Source organism: Dipodomys merriami, unplaced genomic scaffold, assembly GCF_024711535.1.
Source record: "Dipodomys merriami isolate MVZ:Mamm:240054 unplaced genomic scaffold, mDipMer1.0.p SCAF_8, whole genome shotgun sequence".
Taxonomy (NCBI): domain Eukaryota; kingdom Metazoa; phylum Chordata; class Mammalia; order Rodentia; family Heteromyidae; genus Dipodomys; species Dipodomys merriami.
The window spans coordinates 22,779,150-22,784,953 of NW_027206401.1; the positions used below are offsets into that span (position 1 = coordinate 22,779,150).

The window sequence follows — 5,804 nt, forward strand, 5'->3', positions numbered from 1 at the left end:
TATCTATCTCTCTATCTCTATCTATAAGTATCTAACTATATACCTACCTGTCCATCTATTTATCTGTATATTTCATTCTCCAAACAACAATGTAGATCTTATCCTCATCATTTTCCCATTAGCAATGATGAAATGGAAGTGCAAAGAGATTAAGCAACCCATTGCAAGCAAGCGGAAAGAGAAGAGTCCCAAAACAGGCATGTTGGAAAGGCATGGAAAAGAACTCTCACTTCTTCATAATCCTGTAATCAGGATAGTATTGATTATTCATCTCTAATGTCTTGAAAGGGGTCCATCCAGTTAGCAATGTATTTTTGTGGGGGAGGTTCTCACTTTGCATACAGCACATGGCTATCAAGGGCTGGGGTAGAAATGAAAATTAAAGAGAAGAGAGCCTCTTCCATCTAGCAGATTAAAATACAAATAATGTAGATAGATACTTGTATAATAACTTGCACAGTTACCAAAGGTGAACCTTGGCCATAGGCATTGAACAAGAAGGACGCATGGTCAGGTAAGGCTACCTTTCATACATACTGTATTTATAGTTGTTTATGGCTTTTTTCTCTCTATATCTTTTCCTCCTTCAATGTCTCTTTTTTCCCTCTTTGGTCAGAATGTCTTCTCAATTTTTTAAAAATATTTTTTCAGTATCTTTAAGTAGCTGTAAACGGAGTTGCCATTCCACAGGACAGTTTATGGATACAGTACATCTTGATCAATGTCACCCCTTTCCACAGTCTCACCCACCTCTCCCGGCCCAGCCCTTGTTTCATCTTTCTTAATTTTGTAAGATATGTGCTGAATTTTTGTTTTTGCTATTTAACAAAGCAGTTTGTGTATAGAGTGTATCTTGATCGGTGTCCCCCCCCTTCAGACTTTGCCCTCCCCTTGGACTCACCCCTTCTCTTATTTTTCCTAATTTTGTGGTATATACAATGAATTCTTAACTGCCTTCTTCCCCTCTCTCTTCCCCTCTTCCATCTGCCCCTCACTTTTTGCCCCCCCTTTCAAATACCCATTTCCTGGTACTTGTTTTGTTGAGTTTTGTGGACAAACTAAATCAATGTCTTTTTGAAGAGTTTTCCATGTTCATTTCTTCCATAAAATCTTTCCCCACAATGTCATTCCAAATTCAACTTTCTTTTTTATGGTTCCACTTGAATTCATTTTATGAGGCCATTGATTATCTCAGTCCTGGTTTACAATTTGGTTTGGACTGTTACTCCTTTTTTGCAATCTGCAGAAAGTCATCGTTCTTGTCAAAGTCAACGATAGAATGCTACCATCAGATAAAATAGCATATGAGCTTTGAAACAGAGAGACACGGTGTCCACACACTTCTCTTTCTTTAGAAATGCTGGACACTTACTCTGACACACAGACTAGGGGTCCAGGGTGAACATTTGAGGCTCACTCTCCCCAGTCTTGTCTTCCGGAGCCATCACAATCTCTTCTCTTTTATACTAAGAAAACCCTATTGGGCATGAAAACTCCCTTCTTGTCCTTCTCAGAGATAAGGGATTTGTCACCATTGGATGATGAGGCAGGGGTCACTGACGGCCACGCTATCTCGATCAGTCATCCTGTGACATGCATGGAGGGTAAAAAATGGCTTCTTTACTGAGAATGATGCTCAGATAGGTACAATTGTGTGTTTCAGTAAGACTGTAGCCTTTGACTTAAAAGGAGGAGGACTCCCTAAAAGTTAATCATATTGAGTTTGGAGGGTTATCAGTTATTCTTTATGTGACCACATGGACTCAAGACACATTCCAGACTTTTGTTAATTAGGCAATAGTGATATGCTCCATTTTCTGAGAAGATGAATATTACAAAGCAGGGATACCACCCAGGTCACTAGTGATAAACATATGGGGACAGTATGGCTTTAGCTCTGTAGTCTGCAGGAGCCAGTCACTAGGGTGAGGATAGACTGAATCTACAACTTAGGGAACTTGAGTCTGTCTGAAGTTCTATGAAGGTGTGTATGAGAGTCTCAGAGTCTAGAACTTCCCGTATTTCAGATCAACACATGTATTTAGTAAACTAGTATTTGAGATGGCTTCTATACTTCAATCCTTGGAACTTATTTGACTAGAAATAGCCCTGGGATCATAATGAACTTACATGTTTTTTTCTAGTTTTTTCCCCAGCTTTCTTTTTTTCTAGAACATTAATCAAAACATCTTGGCAATTCGGACTACCAGAATTAGCTACTGATGTCTTAATTCATATTGGAAATATTGATGATATATCTCTTGTGCCACCTAGAAGCTTGGTGGTATTCATTGTGCTAATTTTTCAAGCAGACTAGAATACAACCTTTTGAACTGGCAACTTTTAGGCCAGTAGTTCTCTGATTGTGAAATACATAAGAATCACTTGACAGGATCATTAAAACATGAATTGCTGGGCTTTAGTCCAAGAAATTCTATTTGAATATGTCTGTGGCAAGTCCTAAGAATCTTCATTTCCAGTAAGTTCCCAGGCGACACCAATGCTGCTGGTCAAGTGGCCGTATCTTGTGACCTGTGGTCTGAAATCATTGTGATCATTGTGTGTGTGTGTGTGTGTGTGTGTGTGTGTGTGTGTGTGTGTGTGTGTGTGTATGTACGTGTGTGTGAGTGAGTGAGTGTGTGTTTTAATCTTTTTGTGTTGATGATCAAAGGAGACTTGAGGACTTGAGGAGAGACTGCAGATAGGTCTTAACAGAAAAGTTAAGACATAACTATCCCTGCCTCGGGGTGGGGTGGGGGTAAGATGGGGTATGCCAGCCTTGGCAGCCTTCAGTCTTCATGTCTCATGTTGGTCTACAACCACCACACTTTCACCACTCCTACAAGAAGCCATCTCTAGTTAGACTGGACCCCAGAGATGAAATAGAATTGCCTTCTGCCAGAAAATACAATTTATTTACAATAGTCTCTTCCTTTACCAATTCTAAAGTCAGTTCTAATTTTTATAAATGCACAGCCTAAAATTTGAAAGCTACATGGGTAGAGAAGCCAGGCATGGCTTGATCAGTTTCCAGCAACTGCCACCTTGCACAGGATATAGATTCTAGTTTTCTTAAGACGACACAGGCAAGGCCCTAAGTTCCCTCATCACCTACTCTTTTTTCTGTCCTTGCTGCTTCTTGCCTGCTGAGGCCTAAGAGGCCTCATTGGAGTTCTTGCGGTAGACCTACCACCAACCCCACCTGTTAGAAGAGTTTCTGCCAAAGGTCCATCCACAGCCTAGCTCTGCAGGCTTCCCCTTCACTTCAGTCCTCTGTCTTTATGTTTTGTTTACAGTGAGTACACAGTTCTCACATAATAAATGCTGACTCACAATCTGACCAATGTCCACAGTTACACAAAGGTGGGTTTCTTTCCTGTAGTTTGAATACTGTAATTGATTTTAGAAATGTCTTGTGCAACAAAAATTGTAAGAGGCAAAAGGTTTTTGTTCTGTTTGTCAAAAGGACAAAAATTACAGCTCTCATGGTACTATTGTAGTGTTGGTAACTAACATTTCCAATACAACAAATGAACATGATGTGTGCCTACACCTGGATAATAAAACTAGACATGCCTGTTCATGCCTCGGTTACACTGTGACCCAAGGTAGGGTGACTATACTAAAAGTGGAGGAGAGGGGTGTCTGACCTTGTATTTCTAGCTTCAGGAAGTGTGAAGCTAAGTACGCCTATTTTTCTTTTCTTTTTCTTTTCTTTTTTTCAGTTTTGGATGGTTATTAGTACTTCACGGTATCTTTTCCCAGGCCAGCTCCTCGATGCCAGCTAGGACCCTCTTCCAGCCTCAGAACCCAGCTCCAAAGCTAGTCTGTCTTGCAGGGGTCTCCTGAGACCTTGAAGGAAAGGAGGATTCCAAGCAGAAGCCAGATAACTTCACCTAAAATAACCTCCACTCCTCTGTTATAGAATAGTTCTGTTTCTTCTGTGGAAGACTGAATTTCCACTTCAAGCTTTCTGCTCTGCACCAGTCCAACTTGAGGAAACATGCTAAACGATACTGGACCATCAGTCCCATCACCAGCACAGTACAAGATAACTTGGCAGTCCACAAGGACCACGGGTTTTGCAAGTAAAACAGGGTACTTTGGTAAAAGTAGGTGAAGACTTCTGGGATCAAAGCTGAGATCCCAAACAGCACTGCCCTGGAGATGGATGTTTCCCTAACAGCCCTTTCCCCAGCTTTTCTGGAAAGGCCTAGAACACGGCCTTCCTTGTCCATGACCTGAATCCCTCGAACAGGCTCAAGACTTCGGGATGCAAAGACATTCATTGCACTGACTTGGGTGAAAAAGATGATAGGTAAGGCCCTTTTGATCGAAGGGTTAATCGGGGGATACTTTATTTGAACCAAATAAGGGAACAATCCAAGAAAGGTTGAAGAGCCGAATGCTCCCGTTCCTAACACCACTCGCTCTGCCCCATGCCGCCTATAGCTGGAGTTGCCATTGCCGATGGTGAAAGCTGTTGCATAGGCATAAAAGGAAACTTGAGGTACAAGCGTGGATATCATTTCTTTTGCTGGCATCGTTGACAAAAACAGCATGGGTGCCGCCAAGGGCAGGAAAGCTGCTGGCCGGGAGAGCACAGGGATCAGCCTGCTGCTGTCAGGGTGCACGGTGGAAGATCCTCTTCCATGCGTCTTTAATCCTTTGGTCATTCAGGTTGTGTCTGGCTGCATCTTCATTGGGGAACAATAGTTGCCTTGATTTTTCTATTCTTTCAATTGAAATGAGCAGATTTGTAGGATCCAATAATTCTGTCTAGTGAAGAAATCTTTTTTTTAAAAGTTTTATTTATTTTTTATTGTGAAAATACTGTACAGAGGGGTTACAATTATGTGGGCAAGATAATGAGTACATTTCTTATCAAGCATTGCAGCCTCCTCCTTTGTTTCCCTTCCCATCCCTTCCCATCCTCCCCCGCCCCCCCAAGCCTCCCCGCACCCCCCAACAAAGTTGTGAAGTTCGTTTTCGATATAACAACTTGTACTTCTCATTGTTGCAACGAGTCCACCTGTATCCTTATTTAAACAACTGTTTATCCCCTTCCCCTCTACAAATTATACTGACATCAAATACAGTGAAAGCAGGAGTTATACTGTGGGGGAGGGACATACAAAGCAACAAAGAAATAATCTTATAAATGCGTTAGAAACAATCGCATGAAAGAAAAAAAAACATTGAATACATATCTTAAGGTTCATTTTCACTAACATCACCTTATCTGACCTTTTCTGCTTGACTCAGACATATACTAGATATTGCAAATAAGGGAAACCATGGGACCTATGTTTCTTTGGACTTGGCTTACTTCTAGTGAAGAAATCTTTGAACAAAAGATTGGCGTTCCAAGATGCGGAAGCGCAGGCTGGGCTCCATGCGGGCTGGGAGCCACCGGCCCCGCACTTCCTCCAAGCCTATTTTTCTTGGTAAACCCCAACCTCAGTTATTTGATTATAGCAACATAAAATGACCAAATGCAAATTGAGACTAATATATATTATATATAAACATAAAACATAAAAGCCCAAGAAATATGAAAAGAGATGGCTGTCTAAATGAGAGCAGCAATTATGCATAAAAGCTTTTTCTTTCCTTCCAGAAGCATACTTGTGAACATAAAACCTGCTCACCTTCTGTACTGCCTCCTACCCCTCACCCCAGACCCTGTCCCCAGTCCTGTCATTCTAGTCTGGTTCTTCGTAAGTGAATGCTACTACTGGTGCAATCTATATGTTCTCTATGTAAGTACAAATGTCTCTGTTTATTCACTTGCCAAATATTTA

The 5,804-nt window shown here is 41.3% G+C and overlaps 1 pseudogene; it reads right to left on the reverse strand.

Moving 5' to 3' along the window:
- Window positions 1-3,822: 3,822 nt before the first annotated feature.
- Window positions 3,823-5,403, reverse strand: LOC138818981 (sideroflexin-4 pseudogene; annotated as a pseudogene).
- Between the last annotated feature and the right edge of the window lie 401 nt (window positions 5,404-5,804).